The sequence below is a fragment of the Delphinus delphis genome, chromosome 1, assembly GCF_949987515.2.
Source record: "Delphinus delphis chromosome 1, mDelDel1.2, whole genome shotgun sequence".
Classification (NCBI taxonomy): Eukaryota; Metazoa; Chordata; class Mammalia; order Artiodactyla; family Delphinidae; genus Delphinus; species Delphinus delphis.
The window spans coordinates 34,804,668-34,827,445 of NC_082683.1; positions in this window are offsets into that span (position 1 = coordinate 34,804,668).

Below are 22,778 nucleotides of genomic sequence, written 5' to 3' on the forward strand. Positions count from 1 at the left end.
TGTAAAGGTTAATTGGAAAAATGAAAATGTCCATTTCATTAGAAAAGTCTCAGTTGATAATGGTATCTTTAGAAAACAATTTCTAAATGCAGGTGAAGTCAATATTTCCTTCTAGAGAAAGGGTATATATGATGTTGGTAAAGAACTTTCCTGGGTCAGGATCAGGATATGTGAATTTGTATTTGTTCTTTAAGATGCTGGAGTGGCTTTTAATATGATTGTATCATCTATCCATTTTCAGAACCTTATGTAAAAGACTGCTTTCACGTGACTGTATCAGAGAAAGGAGGGCATCTCCAAATACAGAAGGTGGAAAAATGAAGATTTGACCCAACTTCCCCAACTGGCACAGGGAAGGATTTGCTTAGAGCAAGCATTGGCTGTTTCCAGCCAGTTGTAAAACAGTAAACAGCTCATATGATCATAAATGGGCATGTCCCAGAAATTCATAGCAATATTTTATTTCCCCATCAAGACCAGGAAATTCAGCCTCTGAATTTTTCAGTCTGAAAAAGATATAACCAATCACATTCCAGAGTGGGAAAGTGGGGATTTTTTTCTTTTGAAAGTTTTTCAAAATCAAGGTTTCTAGCTATGGGTTTTTGTGCAAACAACCCAATTTCTCTTTGCCTTAGTTTCCTTATTGTAAAATGAAGATGACAATAGCCCCTGCCTCATAGGGTTGTTGTGAGAATTAATATGCCTAAGATACTTAGAACAGTCCCTGGCACCATGCAAGCATTAGCTATTATTAACACTATTATTGTAACTATTGGGTCAGAATTAAAATTACATTAGAATTAGAATTTTAATATTCTTTATAAATTCTGCTAGTGTTTACCTTTTGAAAAAATCTAGAAAATTATACACTTAAAAAATAAATATTAAGAAAAAACTTGATATAGGAGGGTGAGGAAAATCATATTGTCCATATTATAGTCAGAGAAAGGCTGCTCATTGGGAGATGTGTGCATACTGCATGGCAAGTTGACTGAGTCTTGTGTTACAGTGATTTTTATTTTGTATTGTGCCAAGCCAACTGGGAAACATACAAAGAGGGATTTTTTATAATAATATCAAAATACATAGGAATAACTCTAACTAAAAAGAATCAATATTAGTTGATGAGTTTCTTGACACAGAGTTTTTGCTTTGAGGCTGCATTTATGCAATTGTGATCATATGCCCCCAGAGGGCTTTTGTCAATGACTCCCGGATACAGATAGGATAAAATCTTTGTGTTTTCACAGTCTGACCCTGCTCATGTCTAGCCCTGCAGAGAGTGGTCGAGGAAGTGAGTGATGGTAACTGAAGCAGAGAAGGTAAGCAGGGTTCAGATAGTAGAGGGTCTTGTGTAGCACTAGGAAGTTTGGATTTTATCCTGAGGGCAGTAGGATCCATAGAAGGATTTTTAAGTAGGGAGTGACAATCAGATTCTAGAAAAATCACATTGGTAATAGTGTGGAATGTTAGGTAGATAAGTAAATGTGGATACAGGGAGGCCAATGAGAAGGCTGTTTCAGTAGTCCAGGGGAGAAGTTAGTTATAAATCTGTAGAAATCATTTATGGTCAAGTATTATCAAAATATTTTGTGAACATTGTCTTGTTTAATGCTCTTAACGGTCTTGTGAGATTAGTGTTATCTTTGTTTTATGTATTGCAAAATTGAGGTGTAAATCAGGTAAGCAATTTGCTCAAGGCCACACACAGACTGATTCAGAAGCTGGGTTTCTAACTGTGGTGCGTCCAATTTCAAAGCCCATGAGCTTGACCAGTAAGCTACACTATTATTCTACTGACATGAATTATAATAGGGGCAATTCAGAAAGAAAGAGGCAGCTAAATGTAAGAGGTACTAAGGAGGAAGCATCAGCAAGACCTGGTGATTGATGAGATATAGAATCTGAAGAGAAGGGAGGAGCTGAAGTTGACATATAGGCAATGGGGCAGGGCAGAGGTGGGAACCCCGTTCCTAATTGTTTCTATGTGGAGGAACTTTTAAAGGGACCTCCTGACCTCTCTCTGCTTCCTCATTCTTCTTTCCTTCAAGGAGAGGAAAAGTGGCTTAGCTGGTAAGTTTGGAAAAAGCTGAGCTACTTGGTTAAGTTCCTTCCTCTTTTTTCTTTGGGAATGGTCTACTCTTCCATGTCTTAAGTTTTATTGGCTTGGTCACCAAGTGGGAGGCCTGAAGAACCCAGAGCTGTCTTTGACTGCTTGGGTGTATCCGTTCAGATTAATTTCACTGCAGGTGGCAGAAATCCAAAACACCATAGCTTAAATGGATTAGAATTTTTATTTTTTTACATAATGTCCAGAGGTAGGCAGACCAAGGCCAGTGGACTTGATGGCTTTGTGCCCTCAAAGTCCTTGAGGACCCAGTTGCCTCCTGCTTATTGCTCAGTCATACCTAGAGTACAGGGTGCTCTGAGGACGTAAAACTAATATATTCTTGCCATCACATCTGTGTTCCAGGCAGCAGGATGGGGGAAGGGAGGAAGGAGAGAAGAAGGCACAAAAGGCAAAATTTAGGGAGGTTTTCCTTGAAGCTGCCTTGTAGACCTTCAGTTTATATCTTATTGTCCTGTATACCTCGCTACAGGGAAAACTAGGAATTATAGTCTTTACTCCAAGAAGCCATTTCCTCAGCCCAAAACTGAATGTGAAAGGCAGAATAGGGAATAATCAGCAGCCTCTGCAGCAGTGGGTGTGAGTTTGCCTAATTCAGGGATGAACTTAACGAGCTCATTTTCCCCAGGTCTGAACCCTGTCCTCCAAAGTAGCATTTAAAAACACTTTAAAAAAAAATTTATTTATTTTCTTTATTTTTATTTTCGGTTGCATGGGTCTTCATTGCTGCACATGGGTTTTCTCTAGTTGAGGCGAGCGAGGGCTACTCTTCGTTGTGGTGCACGGGCTTCTCATTGTGGTGGCTTCTCTTGTTGCGGAGCACAGGCTCGAGGCACGTGGGCTTCAGTAGTTGCGTTACACGGGTTCAGTAGTTGTGGCTCGTGGGGTCTAGAGCGCAGGCTCAGTAGTTGTGGCACATGCGCTTAGTTGCTCCGAGGCATGTGGGATCTTCCTGGACCAGGGCTCGAACCCGTGTCCCTGTATTGGCAGGCGGATTCTTAACCACTGCACCACCAGGGAAGCCCCAAACTAACATTTATCAGTAAAAAAGCTGACATTTATCTCCATCTCTCTTATTCCTGTATCTATTTCTCAGTATTCCAAGCCTGTTCACAAGATGTTGGTGTTTGAAGTAAGACTCCCTTTTGCCCCCTAAAATCAGCTTTATATTCAATTTTGCCCATTAGATAAACAATTTTGCCAATTAGATAAACCATCTCCCTCCTTTTGAGGAGGAGTCGGTAGGGGGTTAAGAGACGGGCATAAGTTACCTTCCTGTTGCCCACCCCTTCCCACCCGCAAGGAGTGGAGCACAAATTTCCTGTGGAAACATTAGGTTATGGCATCCCTGTCCCCTCTCCCCACCCCAACTAATACTATTGGTGACAGTTGCTTGGTCAACCTACAATATCTGGGACACCTGAATTCATAAGTTTTTTCACAACTAAAGCCTTCATAGTATGCTTTTCTTTATGCCCCTAAATATAACTTAAAAATAACAAACCTACTGTAATTTATTGGGGTCTTTTATTTTATTTTTTTTGTGGTACACGGGCCTCTCACTGTGTGGCCTCTCCTGTTGCAGAGCACAGGCTCCAGACGCGCAGGCTCAGTGGCCATGGCTCACGGACCCAGCCACTCCGCGGCATGTGGGATCCTCCCAGACTGGGGCACGAACCTGTGTCCCCTGCATCGGCAGGCGGACTCTCAACCACTGAGCCACCAGGGAAGCCCTATTGGGACCTTTTAAATAGAGCTCGGAGTCTTCATGTTTTTCTTCCTTGCCCCCCTCTCATTCTGATTTTGATATCCCTCAGATCCTCTCTGATGTTAAAGCTTGTCTGACTACCTGCTTCTTGGGACAGTGTTTAGCTGCTCTTGTTTCTGCTGGCTTCCTATGAGATTTTGCTTTCTAAAAAGTCTCTTAGAGGGAATTCCCTGACGGTCCAGTGGTCAGGGCTCCACACTTCCACTGCCGTGGCCTGTGTTAAATCCCTGGTTGGGGAACTAAGATCCCGCAAGCCACGTGGCCCGGCCAAACACAAAAAGGTCTTTTACATATTTCTGTAAGTCATCATTGAAGGGAGTTGAACTTCCTTAAATTTACTGATTGATAGTTATATGAGTTGTAGGCCTTTGAGATTGGCTGTTTCTGAAACATTTCTCCCATTTTAATTCGGCTCTGTTGGTCTCTCTTTCCACGTTCTTTTAGGGGGAACTATCCTCTAGAGCCTGAGGGTGAAGAGAGGGAATTGTTGCCCTATATCTGTCTACTGAATGATGAGTGCAGAATCCTGGGTGACCATGGTCCTGAGCTCTTAAGGCCAGGCCCACCAGGAATAAGAGAAACTACCAATGATGACATTAGAAGAGACCTCAAATTGGAAACATGAATCCATCCTGCCAGGGCATGGCCTCAGCCCTGAGATTTCTTACCAGTCTGATAAACAGTTCCACTATCAGGAGAGAGAAGGACTCCAGGAAGCTCTCAGCCAGCTCCCAGAAGCTCTGCCCTCAGTGGCTAAGGCCAGAGATGCACATGAGAGAACAGCTATTCACTGTGCTGCCAGAGGCAATTCACAGCTGGGTACAGGAACATTGTCCAGAAGGTGGTGAATAAGTGGTGACAGTGGTGGAGGATGTGTCTCAGGGGAGTGGTAGGAAGATGGCCATTAGTGGTAGGAGAGTGAGTTCTTCACAGACTGGAGTTAGGGTTTTGGAAGTCAAGCCTGGGGTCAGTACAACTGGTATCCATAATATATGTTTCTCTATGAAGGTAAAACGTCAGCATTGTATTCATTCAAATTTTTGAGTGCCACCCTGAGCTAGGCATTAGGGATGTAAAGATAATCAAAAGACATGCCCCATACCCATGTGAAATTTATGGTGCAGGAGGAGATACAGACATTAAACAATTTCACAAGTAAGTAAGGATGGTTTGATTATGAAGAACAAGTACAGAGTGCTACGAGAGCTTATACTGTTGGGTTTTGAGGGAGCTCAAAAAGCAACACCTCTCTTCTCCCCACCTGAGTTTCGAAGCAAGACACACAGGAGTCAGGCAGATAAGTATCAAAATGTCAGTTCCTTTACTGACCAACTAACTGACTTGCTAATACAAGCTGGTTTTACCACTTTAGGAAAAGGCTTTTCTACATGAAGTTGAGGTTGAGACTTGAAAGATAAGTAGGCATTAGCCAGGCATACGGGAAGGGGATAGATGGCAGTGGAAACAGCCTTGAGATGGGAAGAAGGATCGTATGTTCAAGGAACTAAAACAATGCTGGTATGGTTGAAGTATAGGGAAGGAGGGAGAAAATGGTTTGAGATGAAGGTAGAGGTAGTCTGGAGCTAAATTATATTTTATCCTAAGGGTAACTACAAGATAATGAAGGTTTTAAGCAAAGAAGTGACATTCAGTTTTGTGTTTTAAGAAGATCAGTTTGTTATGTGGAAAATAGATTGCAGTGGAGCAAGAATGGATACAGGGAGACCAGTTAGGAGGTTATTGCAGTGGCACAGTGGAGAGATGACAATGACTCAAACGAGGTTGGCTGCAGTGGACTCACTAGAACTTGGTGATTAATGGGATTTGCAGGGGGCAGGGGTGTGGATTAAGGATGCTTCTTAGATATCCAACTTGAGTACCATCTACCAAGAGCAAAAAGACTAGAGGGAGAGGTAGATTTGATGGAAACATGTCAGTTTTTTAAAAAATTAATTAATTAATTAATTATTTGGTTACACTGGGTCTTAGCTGCAGCAGGCGGGCTCCTTAGTTGTGGCTTGTGGGCTCCTTATTTGTGGCTCGCCTGCTCCTTAGTTGTGGCATGCGAACTCTTAGTTGCAGCATGCATGTGGGATCTAGTTCCCTGACAAGGGATCGAACCTGGGCCCCCTGCATTGGGACCTCGGAGTCTTAACCACTGCACCACCAGTGAAGTCCCAATTTCAGTTTTTGATATGTTAAGGGCCTATGAGGCACTTGAATGGGAGGTCAAACAGTTGGATTTTGTTTTTGAAGCTGAAGAAGAAAGGTCTGGGCTGGTGAAGATTGGGAAGTTATAATAACTAAAGTAATAATAATTAAAGCTATAGCAGTGATGAGATTGCTCAGACAGAGAGTATAGAGAGAGATGAGAAGACAACCTGGGGATGGAGATCCCCAGGAGCTCCAGCATCTAAAGGTCCAGTTGGATCAGGAAGAGCTGGCAAAAGAGCCTGAGGAGTAGCAGTATTTGACATGGAGAGTCTTGTCTTGGGCTCTGTCAGTCTATAGAAGGAGAACCTCATAAGGTCTGGTGCCTCAGGCACAGCAGACCCAGCCTCCATTGTGGGAGTCCAGTGCTGGAGCAGTCCTCCTCGCCTCTATTGCTCTGCCAGCTCCGCAGGCATCAGCCTCCCTACGAGAATGAAGGACCACCACAGGAAGGCAGCTGTACTTGTTATGTCCAGGTCTCAGGAGAGCTAGAATCCTCTTGCCCCTCTAACATCCTTTTGTGACTTGGTCCTTCCCTTCTTTTCTGTTCTTCCCAGGAATTCCTACCTGGGCTGATGGGGCCCCCTGAATTTTTAAATTGTCCTTACTACCATTTCCACTATCCTTATTTCCCCTGTGCCTTAAACACCCACCACATGTGTGGATAGCAGATACTTGGTTACATTCAATCTCCCCTGGGTTCTACTCACAAGGTCTAAGTCCTTTTTAAAAATAATGTTACTTGTTTGCCTTTGCATTCATGTAAATCTCACCTTTAATTTATTGCAGATAACCTGTTTTTAAAAGGAAGGTTTCTATGTCTTTTTTATTTATTGTGCAAACAATAAGGTTTGCTTTCTTTAATTTCTCCTCTACGGGTAGTGAGCCCTCCTCTATTCTCCTAAAACGCTGACCTGAAATGTCTTAGTTAAGGTCACAGGAGACTTTTCTCCAGAATTTGTTTTTTAAAAGTGGCTGATCCTGATTATGTCAGGCCTTATACTAGTGAAATAACTTAAGAACCAAGTTATTTGAAGGGTAAGGGTGGATGGGCTGGGATGTGTCCTGATACAAGTCAAAGTCTGTGAAAGGGACCGAATTGCTTATTCAGCTTTGTATCCACAAAATTAAATCCAGTGACCTAACTCTTAATAAATGTTTGAAGGATGGATGGATACATGGACGCATGGATGGATGGATGGACAGATGGTTAAATACATGGCCTCTGCTAGAATAAGAGATGTGTATGGAATAGAAACCCCAAAATCTCTGAAGAAATTAAAAAAGAGATATGAACTTAACTTCCTCTTGAGCTCTGCTTGTTTTACCTGATAAGATCTGCCTCTCATCTATGACCTGGCATGATCAAACTCTGGCCCTAAAAAAAGCAAAGGAGGACAGGAAAGAAGTGAGAAGAGGGACCACAGCAAGACACATGGTAAGGAATCTATCCCCTGACGTGCTGGTGCACAGGAGTGATACATGTTAAAAATCTAAGAACTCTTTCAATACCTATTCAACAAAAATTCAATGTGAAGGATTAATCTCCAAAATATACAAACAGCTCATGCAGCTCAATATCAAAAAAACAAACAACCCAATCCAAAAATGGGCAGAAGACCTAAGCAGACATTTCTCCAAAGAAGATATACAGACTGCCAACAAACACATGAAAGGATGCTGAACATCACTAATCATTAGAGAAATGCAAATCAAAACTACAATGAGGTATCACCTCACACCAGTCAGAAGGGCCATCTTCAAAAAATCTACAAACAATAAATGCTGGAGAGGGTGTGGAGAAAAGGGAACCCTCTTGCACTGTTGATGGGAATGTAAATTGGTATAGCCACTATGGAGAACAGTATGGAGGTTCCTTAAAAAATTACGAATAGAACTACCATATGACCCAGCAATCCCACTACTGGGCATATACCCTGAGAAAACCATAATTCAAAAAGAGTCATGTGCCCCAATGTTCATTGCAGCTCTATTTACAATAACCAGGACATGGAAGCAACCTAATTGTCCATCGACAGATGAATGGATAAAGAAGATGTGGCACATATATACAATGGAATATTACTCAGCCATAAAAAGAAATGAAATTGAGTTATTTGTAGTGAGGTGGATGGACCTAGAGTCTGTCATACACAGTGAAGAAAGTCAGAAAGAAAAAGACAAATACAGTATGCTAACACATATATATGGAATTTAAGAAAAAAAAAATGTCATGAAGAACCTAGGGGTAAGGCAGGAATAAAGACGCAGACCTCCTAGAGAACGGACTTGAGGTTATGGGGAGGGGGAAGGGTGAGCTGTGACGGGGCGAGAGAGAGTCATGGACATATACACACTAACAAACGTAGTAAGGTAGATAGCTAGTGGGAAGCAGCCGCATGGCACAGGGATATTGGCTTGGTGCTTTGTGACAGCCTGGAGGGGTGGGATAGGGAGGGTGGGAGGGAGGGAGACGCAAGAGGGAAGAGATATGGGAACATATGTATATGTATAACTGATTCACTTTGTTATAAAGCAGAAACTAACACACCATTGTAAAGTAATTATACCCCAATAAAGATGTTAAAAAAAAAAAAAAGAGTCTGTCATACAGAGTGAAGTAAGTCAGAAAGAAAAACAAATACCGTATGCTAACACATATATATGGAATCTAAAAAAAAAAAAAAAAAGGTTCTGAAGAACCTAGGGGCAGGACAGGAATAAAGACGTAGATGTAGAGAATGGACTTGAGGATATGGGGAGGGGGAAGGGTAAGCTGGGACAAAGTGAGAGAGTGGCATGGACATATATACACTACCAAATGTAAAATAAATAGCTACTGGGAAGCAGCCGCATAGTACAGGGAGATCAACTCGGTGCTTTGTGTCCACCTACAGGGGTGGGATAGGGAGAGTGAGAGAGAGACACAAGAGGGAGGAGATATGGGGATATATGTATATGTATAGCTGATGCACTTTGTTATACAGCAGAAACTAACACACCATTGTAAAGCAATTATACTCCAATAAAGATGTTAAAAAAATAAAGGTATGTACATTGTTTTTTTTGACATAATGCTATATTGCACACTTAAGAGACTACAGTATAGTGTAAACATAACTTTCACATGCATTAGGAAACCAGAAAATTCATGTAGACTTGCTTTATTGTGATAATCACTTTATCGTCATAATTTCTCTTTTTTTTTTGTGGTCTGAAACCAAATCCTCAATATCTCAGAGGTATCCCTGTATCCTTCAAGAATTATATTTTCTGTATATCAGAAACATATCAGGTTTACTTATAATTCTACATGGCTTAGTTTTTTTTAAAAGAAATGGGTGTTGTGTTTTATGAAGTTATTTTTCAACAGTGATTAAGGTTTGGGTTTTTCTCTTTACCTAAATTTGAACCATCCTTGCATTCCAGTGGTGGTATAGTGGTGATGATAATACTATTAATAATTGACATTTATTAAGCATTTAGTATATACCAGTCAGTGTTCTTTGTTCTTTATGTTCAACTCAATACTACATCCCTATGAGATAGTTCCTACTGTATGATTACCATGTTGTTTTACACATAAGGAAATTGAGACACTGAAAGTTTAAAAATTTGCCACATTACTTAGCTGTTTCTTGGATATGACATTATTCTTTTAGAACTCCACTCGTTTTTGGTTTTTCTGCTCTTATTTTGTTTAGGAATTTTACATTTATATTCACAAGTGAAATTGGTCTACAGTTCTCTGTTTTTGCATGTTATCACCAGTTTTAATATTAGGGTTATGTTTTTCTTAAAGCATTAGTTGGGAAATGTTCTTTTTCTGTGCTCTGCTTTTTCTCATTTTCATTTCTCTAATTTAGTTGGTATTTTCAATACCAACAATTTACTGAGCACTTACTTGGGTTAGGCTATGTATAAAACCCTTCACATACATAATTTATTCCTCACAGTTAAGACATTTATATTATTACAATTTAAAAAAATTTAGATTTAAAAAAATGTTATTTGTCCAATATTACACAGCTGATATAATCCAGGGTTTGGTTCAATCCAAGGTTTGAATCTAAACTGACTTCAGAGCTTATGTATACTCTTGACTTTTCTACTATACTTTCTCCCTCCACCTCTCCTGTACAAAAAAAATGTTCTACAAGATAGACTACACCTTTTCCTGATTTCTCCATTGCATGGCTCCTATGTCTCAGCCTTTCTCTTCTGCACTCTGTGTTATAGTTCTCTCAGTTTTAATGTTGTGAAACTTTTGGTGGAGGTTAGAAACACTATGTTGTCAATATCCATTGACCCAGGAATTTTATTTCATGGATTAAACTTAAAAAGCCAAATTACACAGACGGGAAACGTTTTCTATATAAAAGGAATGTATTGTGCCATTGTTTTTTAAAGAAAAATTAGAAACTATCTATGTGCCCAAATGAATAGGCCATTATTTAAAATAAAATAATAATTCTAAAGATAGTTCTTATCATCTATTAAGCTATTATTATGCATTAGGTATTTTGAAAATTCTTTTTAGGCATTATTTCATTTAATTCTCACATTTATGGTAGATGTTATAATTAAGGCTGACAGAGATTAAATAATTTGCCCAAGGTCCCACTGCTAGTAGATGGTAAATTTGGGATTTGAATTCTTGACAGTCTGATTCCAAAGGAGATGCTCATAACCACTTCATTCTAGTCCATATAATAGAATACCAGTATGCAAATAAAAAATGATGTAGAACTACATTTTAAGCATGGAAAGATGCCCACTATATGTTCAGGGAAAAAGTAGATTATCAAATAGCATATATAGAATGAATCTATATTGATACCATCTGCATTTTTTACAATAAGCATATGTTATTTTTATCATCAGAAAAAAAAATCCACTATTTTATTTCTGAAAAAAAGTCTAAATCTTAGGGTTTCATGTGTGTACAACCCTAAAGTCAGAAATCCTTAAAAAATGCAAACTGTTAGGGCTCCTTAATCCTAATCCTGATCTTCCTTAGGTAATGAAAAATAAGATAACTACATTTTCTCTTCTTACAGATTTTGAGGACAGAAGTGAGAAGGAGAACAATACAGAAGAGAACGTTTTTGAAGAAGTGTTGCTTGATGGTGCATTTTTAGCTTCTGTACAGTGTTATCAGAGAAAAGACTTTGAAATTGAATGTGAAATGACATCTCTGATACATTAATAGGGAAAGTCCACCCCTGAAGAGGACAGTTTAAGGTCATTTGCAAGTCATGAAGGGTCCTGTGTAGAGCTGTGTATATGTTCTAAGTGTGGAAGGAATTTTACTCAGAGCTCACACCTTATTAAGAATCAGCTGATCCACACAGGAGAGAAATATTATCATTGCCCAGATGGAGGGAAATGTTTCAGTAACAGTTCAAATTTTATTAGACACCTACGGACCCACACTGGAGAGAAGCCCTATAGATGTCCTGATTGTGGGTGCTCCTTCAGCCAGAGCTCAGCCCTCATCACACATCAGAGGACACACACCGGGAAGAAGCCTTACAAGTGCTGTGAATGTGGGAAGTCTTTCAGCAAGAGTTCTAGCCTGATCACCCACCAGGACCTTCACAATGGGGAGAAGCCCTAAGAGAGTCAGGGGTGTGGGGAAAGCTTCAGCTATGGCTCCAGCTTGCTCTGGTACCAGAGGACATGCACTGGTAAGGGGACCCATGAGTACCCAGAGTGTAGTCAGAGGTTTAGTCACAGCTCCTAACTTGCAGTGCATCAGAGGACCCACACAGGTGAGAAAACGTATCACTGTTCCCAGTGTGGGAAAAGCTTCAGGTGCAGTTTATTTCTTCTTACGCATAAAAGAGCCCACATGGGAGAAAGACCTTACAAGTGCTTAGTTTTTAGGAAAAACTATAGTTGGAGCTCATTTATCATCATTCATCAAAGAACCCATACTGGGGGAGAGACCTTACAAATGTCCCACTTGTGAGAAGGGTTTCAGCAACAGTTCCAAACTTATCACCTATCAGAAAACTCATTCTCAGTAAAAATGTTAATGTGGCCATAGGGAAAACGTCCTTGTAACCACTAGTGCCTTCATGGACCAGTTATTAGGCTAGGAATCCTAATTGCTCTGTGAATGATGTGTCTCTGATATGTCTTACTTATGCAAAAGGTCTGCCCTGAATTATAACAGCCAACTCTTTCTAAAGCAGATATCTTAAATCTGAAGTTGTTACCTTAGATCCAGAGAAGTCAGGAGACTTGGATTTTATTCTTGGTTTGATTTAAACTGCCATCTTAAATTTCTCACTCTCTCTGTGCTAATTTTTTGGTTAGCCTTCTTGAATATTTAAAGATTTTTATGTACACCATGTTGTCCATGAGGTCTTTACCTCATTTTTCTTAATGTATTGTAGTAAGGTAGGGAACAGATCTTCGAAGATAAGCTGATGGGAAAAAGGAAACCAGGATATCAGCCTTGAGTAAAAAGTAATTTCGTACTTTTAAATTTTATTTATTTTTATTAAAAGTGCCTCCATCAGGGCAGCACAAATCTCACCAACAGTTTAGACATCAGTTGTCTAAACAAAAGTTTGCTTTGTCCAGTTTTCTAGCTGGGCTAGAGGTAAATGGCCTTCTCATTCATATTTTCTACATTGAAACAGATTTTGTGGTTTTGTTCTGATGCTGTTGAATCTCAAGGGGCTATCCTGTGTGTGGAATGGTACTAGATAGTGCAACATAGTTGTTTGGTGGAATTTAGTTATCTTAGACTAGATGAGCTGGCAGGAGACAGAGCTGTCCAGAGGCAAGGTTTTATACCTTCTTGGGAAGAATGCTATCTCTTCAGAGCTACTCTATCCTTCCTTTACTAGAAGAAAATTTGTTCCTTCAGTCTGCAGTGTCTTTACAAACCAAATGTTGAGATATATAATCTGACACAGGGATGAATATTTAGAGTTAAAACTGTCCAAAGAGTCCTTGAGAGTTCCAGGTATCCTATTTCTTCATATACTATACCCAAATAGTTGGTTCTCAAAGGCTTAGAAATATTTGAGTTACATATAATTCTGAAACAAAAACTGTTTTGCTATCTCTGTTCACACTATCATGTTCTTTTAGATAAAATCAACATAAACATGCTCAGTACAGTAGAGGTGTAAGCAAGTAGGTAATAAGGTGTTTTAAATCATGAATTTGGTTTAAGCCTATGTGCATATATTCTAACATTTATAAATTCTCAGTGTTGTAAAACTCAGAGCTAATACTCTTGCAAGTAATGGATGACTTGTGAGTAATGAGTCAGTTAATGTATAATGTCATTTGAACGTTTATGATTCTCTGAGTTTAGCAAATTGATCTGTGACTTTTGCCTGTGACTCCTGTGACTTCATCCTTGTGACCAATTACATTGTTTTCAAGAATGTTTAAACAGGCAGAGGTTGAGGTTGATCCAAGGTTGTTTCTGATTTGGAAATCAGGTGTTTGGATAGGACTGGTGAATGTGTTGTCACCATATGTTCCTCTCTGAACCTGAACTCAAAATAAAGCTTGAAAAAAATTTTTTAGTTACCATCATTCTTATTTCTGATGTCCAAGCCAGGGCACTCTATTAAAGCTTTTAAGGTGCTTCTAGAGTTATAAGGTTTGAATCCATATTTGTAAAAGTCACAGCATAATACCTCATGTTGTTAAGTGGCTCATTGCCTCTTCCCCACTCTCCAACCCCAGCATTACGCTGAAAACCTTTAGTACTTTTACATTTTTGTGTTTACTTCCTCTAGTTTCTTCTGGAACCCTCAAAAGATATGCATCATAGTGAGATCAGCTATCTGCCTAGGATCATTGGAGACTACCAAGGAAACAGAACACATTGATATCTACTCTCAGGGAGTTTATAAACCTATTTGGGTGGATAAATCCATGAGAATATTTTAACATTTAACCAAAGCGCATATCAACTTGCACTGGGTGGTGGGAGGTTCCTGATATTTAGATTTTTTAATCTTCTACTCAATTTTATTTTTTTCATGAATTATTTTTGTGATTGAATCCTAACAATATGTTCTTTGATAAATTTATTCATTATATCCACTTTTTAATGGATGTGGAAATTTTACAAAATAGGTCACTCTTTATTATATTCTTTTTTTTTAAAACATCTTTATTGGAGTATAATTGCTTTACAATGGTGTGTTAGTTTCTGCTGTATAACAAAGTGCATCAGCTATACATATACATATATCCCCATATCTCTTCCCTCTTGTGTCTCCCTCCCTCCCACCCTCCCTATCCCACCCCTCTAGGTGGTCACAAAGCACCGAGCTGATCTCCCTGTGCTATGCGGCTGCTTCCCAGTAGCTATCTATTTTACATTTCGTAGTGTATATATGTCCATGCTACTCTCTCACTTTGTCCCAGCTTACCCTTCCCCTTCCCCGTGTCCTCAAGTCCATTCTCTAGTAGGTCTGCGTCTTGTTAGATTTTTGATGGCAGGAACTGTCTTGTACATCTTTGTATGTCTCACTCCTGGCACAGAACTTGATACAGGTAGGTTTCAATAAATGTTGTTTGCCTGAATGACTTACTTACGCTCATTATTTTTTGGTTACACTCTATAACTTTTACAAAGTCCAGTAAACCTTTGTTTTTCCACATCCTCTTCAGCAGCTGGTGTTTTCTGACTTTTAAATTATAGCTAGTCTGGGGGTGTGTGGTTTTAACTTGCATTTCCCTGATGACTAATGAGGTCAAGGATTTTTTCATGTTTATTGGAAAATTGTATTTCTTATTTTATCATGTGTTTGTTCAAGTCTCTTGCCTATGTTTTTATTGGGTTTTCTTTTATCATTTGTATGAGTTCTTTATATATTCTAAGTATGAGTTCTTTGTTATATGTATTTCAAGTATTGTCTCCCCTCTGACTTGCCTTTTACTTTTTTGAGGATATCTTTTGATAAACAGAAGTTCTTACATTTAATGCTGTTTAACTTATCAATGGTTAATGCTTCTGTTTTCTGCTTTTAATATCTTTCTTACCTCAGTGAAATGCAGATATTCTCTTATGTTAACCTTCTAAAAGCATTATAGTTTTGTCTAAGACTGAGTTTTTGTGTCTGTTGTGTGATAGGAGTCAAGTTACTCCCTCTACGCATGCCTTCTTGCTTCAACAGCATTTATTGCAAAGACCATCCTTTCTCCACTTCTCTATAGTGAAAAATCAAGCTTCTTTCTGGGTTTTCTATTTTATTTCACTAGTCTATTTGTCTGTTCTGGTGCCAGTCCCACACTGTCTTAATCACTGTATCTTTACATTAAATCATAATATCTAGTAGAGCAAGTCTGCTCACCTTGTTCATGTTTCTTCAGCAGTGTGTTGGCTATACTTGGCCCACTTGCAATTCCATGTATAAACTTAGATTCAACCTGTGAAATTACTTACATACATATGCACATACTTCTGGGATTTGGATTTGGAGTCCATTGACTGAAAATTAATATGGGAGAAATGATATCTTTGTGAAACTAGGTCTTTTGATCTATGGACATTTACATACCCCTTCATTTTTTAAGTGTTTAAAAATTTCACTCAATAATGTTTTATTCTTTCCTATATATGGGCCTGGCACAGTCATTGTCAGATTTGTTCCTAGGTATTTGAAATATTTTATTCAACTGTAAAGCATATCTTTAAAAAATTTTATCTTATAACTTTTTGCTGGCTTAGAAATATGATTAGTATTTCTATATTGGCCTATTTCTAGCAACTTTGCTAATTCTAATTATTTTTTCAGAATTTTATGTGAGCAGTCATATCTAAGAATATTCATAATTTCTCCTTTGCCAATATTTATGTTTTTATTTCTATTTATTGCCTTACTGCACTAGCTAGGCTTTCTAGTACAGTGTATGTAGAAGCAGTGATAGTAGTGGGTATTCTTGTCTGTTTTTAATCTCAAAGGGAACAATCTCATTTCTTCATCATTAGATGTGACGTTTACTGTAGATATTTCAGAGATATTTGTTATCTGATCTATTCCTATTTTCCTAAGATTAAAAAATTATAAATGATGTTGAGTTATAGGTACTTTTTCTATATTTTAAAGATGATTTGATTTTTTCTCTGTATCCTATTAATATAGCAAGACATTGATTTTCTAGTGTTACACTCTTTACATTTCTTGAATAAAGTCAAATTGGTCATGATCTATATACGTATAACTATATCAAGAGTTGGTTTTGGTTTATTAATATCCTGTTTAGGGTTTGTTGCATCTATGTTAATGAGTGAGAATGGGCTGTAATTTACCTCTCTCATTATATCCTTAAATTTTAGTATCAGTAGTATGCTAATCATATAAAATGAGTTGGTAATTGTTTCCATCTTTTATTCTTTTCTGGAAGAGTTGTTGTAAGATTGATATACCTTCCTTAAAAATTTGGTAGAATTTACTATTGAAGGCATTTGCACCTGGAGTTTTCTCTGTGCAAAGGTTTTTAAATTACAGATTTATTTTACAGCTATAGACAATCCACATTTTAAAATTTCCCCCGGCAGTGACTGATCTTTTTACTGTCTCCGTAAGTTTTGCCTTTTCTCGAGTATCATATAGTTGGAATTATACTGTATGTAGTCTTTTCAGATTGGCTTCTTTCACTTAGTAATATACATTTAAGACCCCTCCATGTCTTTTCATGGCTTTATAGCTCACTGCTTTACAGTGCTGAATAACATTCCATGGTGTAGATATACCACAGTTTATCCATTCACCTGTGAAGGACATCTTGGTTTCTTCCAAGTACTGGCAGTTATGAATAAAGCTGCTATACACATCCATGTGAAGGTTTTTGTGTGAACATAAGTTTTCAACTCCTTTGGGTAAATACCAAGGAGTGTGATTACTGGATTGTATAGTAAGAGTATATTAAGTTTTGTAAGAAACCACCAAACCGTCTTCCAAGGTGGCTGTACCATTTTGCATCCCCACCAGCAGTGAATGAGAGTCCCTGTTGCTTCACATCCTTGCCAGCATTTGCTGTTGTCAGTGTTCTGGATTCTGGCCATTCTAATAGGTGTGCAGTGGTATCTTATGGTTGTTTTACTTTTTATTTCCCTGAAGACATATGACACAGAGCGTCTTTTCATATGTTTATTTGCCATCTGTGTATCTTCTTTGGTGAGGTGTCTGTTGTTGGAGGACAGAGGGAAGGAAAAGTGCCCACTGAACTGAGAAGGCATTTGAGACTGAAAAATGAGGCAGACATCTCCATATAAGCAGTGGATCAGTTTATTATAAGGTAACTTACTCACAGGGTGGGATTGGCATTGGGTGAACAACGATCCAGGAGCATTTGCAGCTGTACTCTGTATCCCCCGAGGGGCCTTTGGGACAAATTTATAGTTAACCTAAGGTATGGGGGTAGGTGCTTGGAAACAAGATGTACATTCCTAAGTCAAGATTTATGAGTGGGTAACTAGTCTTGTGGGTGCTGGGAATACGTCAGTGAAGGTTTTCATCATTGCTTGGAGACTAACAGAGCATAAAGGCCCCCTGGTCCTAATGATTATTAAACAATATCTATTAACTACAAATCCCATGATGACAGAGAAGTGATTTACTACACAGTACAGTCCTGGTTAGGGTCAGCGGAAGGACAGGAGAAACTGTAAGGGCCCAAGATGGTGTTAATTATACTAACAGCCATACATCTATTAAGGTCTTTGGCCTATTTTTTTTTTCTTTTTTTTTTTTTTTTTGCTGTACGGGCCTCTCACTGTTGTGGCCTCTCCAGTTGTGGAGCACAGGCTCCAGACACGCAGGCTCAGCGGCCATGGCTCACGGGCCCAGCCACTCCGCGGCATGTGGGATCTTCCCGGACTGGGACATGAACCCGTGTCCCCTGCATCGGCAGGCAGACTCTCAACCACTGCACCATCAGGGAAGCCCTGGCGCATTTTTTGATCAAGTTGTTTCTTTTCCTAATGTTGAGTTTTAAGAGTTCTTTGTATATTTTGGATAACAGTCCTTTTTCAGATGTGTTTTTTGCAAATATTTTCTCCCAGTCTGTGACTTGTCTTCCCATTCTCTTGACATTGTATTTTGCAGAGAAGTTTTTAATTTTAATGAAATCCAGCTTAGCAATTCTTTTTTTTAACATATTTATTGAGTATAATTGCTTTAAAATGGTGTGTTAGTTTCTGCTTTATAACAAAATGAATCAGCTATACATATAAATATATCCCCATATCTTGTCACTCATGCATCTCCCTCCCATACTCCCTATCTCAGCACTCCAGGTGGTCACAAAGCACCGAGCTGATCTCCCTGTGCTATGAGGCTGCTTCCTACTAGCTATCTATTTTACACTTGGTAATATATATAAGTCCATGCAACTTTCTCACTTCGTCCCAGCTTACCCTTCCCCCTCCCCAGGTCCTCAGGTCCATTCTGTATGTCTGTATCTTTATTCCTGTCCTGTCCCTAGGTTCTTCAGAACCATTTTTTTTTAGACTCCATATATATGTGTTAGCATATGGTATTTATTTTTCCCGTTCTGAATTACTTCACTCTGTATGACAGTCTGTATGTCCATCCACCTCACTACAAATAACTCAATTTTGTTTCATTTTATGGCTGAGTAATATTCCATTGTATATATGTGCCACATCTTCTTTATCCATTCATCTGTCAATGGACACTTAGGTTGCTTCCCTGTCCTGGTTACTGTAAATAAAGTTGCAATGAACATTGTGGTACTTGACTGCTTTTGAATTATGGTTTTCTCAGGGTATATGCCCAGTAGTAAGATTGCTGAGTTGTATGGTAGTTCTATTTTTAGTTTTTTAAGGAACCTCCATAACTGTTCTCCATAATGGCTGTATCAATTTACATTCTCACCAACAGTGCAACAGGGTTCCCTTTTCTCCACACTCTCTCCAGCATTTATTGTTTCTAGATTTTTTGAAGATGGCCCTTCTGACTGGTGTGAGGTGATACCTCATTGTAGTTTTGATTTGCATTTCTCTAATGATTAGTGATGTTGAGCATCTTTTCATGTGTTTGTTGGCAATCTGTATATCTTCTTTGGAGAAATGTCTGCTTAGGTCTTCTGCCCATTTTTAGCTTGGGTTGTTTGGTTTTTTTGATATTGAGCTGTATGAGCTGACTGTAAATTTTGGAGCTTATTCCTTTGTCAGTTGCTTCATTTGCAAATATTTTCTCCCATTCTGAGGGTTGTCTTTTCATCTTGTTTATGGTTTCCTTTGCTGTACAAAAGCTTTTAAGTTTCATTAGGTCCCATTTGTTTATTTTTGTTTTTATTTCCATTTCTCTGGAGGGGGGTCAAAAAGGATCTTGCTGTGATTTATGTCAGAGAGTGTTCTACCTATGTTTTCCTCTAAGATTTTTATAGTGTCTGATCTTACATTAGGTCTTTAATCCATTTTGAGTTTATTTTTGTGTATGGTGTTAGGGAGTGTTCTAATTTCATTCTTTTACATGTAGCTGTCCAGTTTTCCCAGCAGCACTTATTGAAGAGACTGTCTTTTCTCTGTTGTATATTCTTGCCTCCTTTATCAAAAATAAGGTGACCCTATGTGCATGGGTTTATCTCTGGGCTTTCTATCCTGGTCCATTGATCTATATTTCTGTTTTTGTGCCAGTACCATACTGTCTTGATCACTGTAGCTTTGTAGTATAGTTTGAAGTCAGGGAGCCTGATTCCTCCGGCTCCGTTTTTATTTCTTAAGATTGTTTTGGTTATTCGGGGTCTTTTATGTTTCCATACATATTGTGAGATTTTTTGTTCTAGTTCTGTGAAAAATGCCATTTGTAGTTTGATAGGGATTGCACTGAATCTGTAGATTGCTTTGGGTAGTATAGTCATTTTCACAATGTTGATTCTTCCAATCCAACAACATGGTATATCTCTCCATCTGTTTGTATCATCTTTAATTTCTTTCATCAGTGTTTTATAGTTTTCTGCATACAGGTGTTTTGTCTCCTTAGGTATTTTATTCTTTTTGTTGCAGTGGTAAATGGGAGTGTTTCCTTAATTACTCTTTCAGATTTTTCTTCATTAGTGTATAGGAATGCAAGAGATTTTTGTGCATTAATTTTGTATCCTGCTACTTTACCAAATTCATTGACTAGCTCTAGTAGTTTTCTGGTAGCATCTTTAGGGTTCTCTATGTATAGTATCATGTCATCTGCAAACAGTGACAGATTTACTTCTTCTTTTCTGATTTGGATTCTTTTTCTTTCTTTTTCTTCTCTGATTGCTCTGGCTAAAACTTCCAAAACTATGTTGAATAATATTGATGAGAGTGAAAAACCTTGTCTTGTTCCTTATCTTGGAGGTAATGCTTTCAGGTTTTCACCATTCAGAACAATGTTGGCTGTGGGTTTGTCATATATGGCCTTTATTATGTTGAGGTAAGTTCCCTCTATGCCTACTTTCTGGAGGGTTTTTATCATAAATAGGTGTTGAATTTTGTCAAAAGCTTTTTCTGCATCTATTGAGATGATCATATGGTTTTTATCCTTCAGTTTGTTAATATGGTTTATCACATTGATTTATTTCTGTATATTGAAAAATCCTTGCATTCCTGTGATTAACCCCACTCGATCATGGTGTATGATCCTTTTAATGTGTTCTTGGATTCTGTTTGCTAGTATTCTGTTGAGGATTTTTGCATCTATGTTTATCAGTGATATTGGCCTGTACTTTTCTTTTTTTGTGTGACATCTTTGTCTGGTTTTGGTATGAAGGTGATGGTGGCCTCATAGAATGAGTTTGGGAGTGCTCCTCCCTCTGCTACATTTTGGAAGAGTTTGAGAATGAGAGGTGTTAGCTCTTCTCTAAAGGTTTGATAGAATTCGCCTGTGAAGCCATCTGGTCCTGGGCTTTTGTTTGTTGGAAGATTTTTAATCACAGTCTCAATTTCAGTGCTTGTGATTGGTCTATTTATATTTTCTATTTCTTCCTGGTTCAGTCACAGAAGGTTGTGCTTTTCTAAGAATTTGTCCATTTCTTCCAGGTTGTCCATTTTATTGGCATATAGTTGCTTGTAGTAGTCTCTCACGATCCTCTGTACTTATGCAGTGTCTGTTGTTACATCTCCTTTTTCATTTCTAAGTCTATTGATTTGGGTCTTCTCCCATTTTTTCTTGATGAGTCTGGCTAATGGTTTATAAATTTTATTTATCTTCTCAAAGAACCAGCTTTTAGTTTTATTGATCTTTGCTATTGTTTCCTTCATTTCTTTTTCATTTATTTCTGATCTGATCTTTATAATTTCTTCCTTCTGCTAACTTTGGGGTTTTGTTGTTCTTCTTTCTCTAATTGCTTTAGGTATAAGGTTAGGTTGTTTATTTGAGATGTTTCTTGTTTCTTGAGGTAGGATTGTATTGCTATAAACTTCATCTTAGAACTGCTTTTGCTGCATCCCATAGGTTTTGGGTCCTCGTGTTTTCACTGTCATTTGTTTCTAGTTATTTTTTGATTTGCTCTTTGATTTCTTCAGTGATCTCTTGGCTATTGACTAGTATATTGTTTAGCCTCCATGTGTTTGTAATTTTACTGATTTTTTTCATGTAATTGATATCTAATCTCAGAGCATTGTGATCAGTAAAGATACTTGATATGATTTCAATTTTCTTAAATTTGCCAAGGCTTGATTTGTGACCCAAGATATTGTCTATCATGGAGAATGTTCCATGAGCACTTGAGAAGAAATTGTATTCTGTTGTTTTGGGATGGAATGTCCTATAAATATCGATTAAATCCATCTTGTTTAATGTATCATTTAAAGCTTGTGTTTCCTTATTTATTTTCATTTTGGATGATCTGTCCATTGGTGAAAGTGAGGTGTTAACGTCCCCTACTATTGTTGTGTTACTGTTGATTTCTGCTTTTATGGCTGTTAGCATTTGTTTTATGTATTGATGTGCTCCCAGGTTGGGTGCATAAATGTTTACAATTGTTATAGTTATATCTTCTTCTTGTATTGATCCCTTGATCATTATGTAGTGTCCTTCTTTGTCTCTTGTAATAATCTTTATTTTAAAGTCTATTTTGTGTGATATGAGAATTGTTACTCCAGCTTTCTTTTGATTTCCATTTGCATGGAATATCTTTTTCCATCCCCTCACTTTCAGTCTGTATTTGTCCCTAGGTCTGAAGTGGGTCTCTTGTAGACAGCAGATATATGGGTCTTGTTTTTGTATCCATTCAGCCAGTCTATGTCTTTTGGTGGGAACATTTAACCCATTTATATTTAAGGTAATTATCAATATGTGTGTTCCTATTACCATTTTCTTAATTGTTTTGGGTTTTTTATTGTAGGTCTTTTCCTTCTCTTGTGTTTCCTCCCTAGAGAAGTTCCTTTAGCATTTGTTGTAAAGCTGTTTTGGTGGTGCTGAATTTTCTTAACTTTTGATTTTCTGTAAACGTTTTAATTTCTCTGTCAAATCTGAATGTGGTCTTTGCTGGGTAGAGTAATCTTGGTTGTTGGTTTTTCCCTTTCATCACTTTAAATATGTCTTGCCACTCCCTTCTTGCTTGCAGAGTTTCTGGTGAAAGATCAGCCATTAACCTTATGGGGATTCCCTTGTACGTTATTTGTTGTTTTTCCCTTGCTGTTTTTAATACTTTTCTTTGTATTTAATTGTTGATAATTTT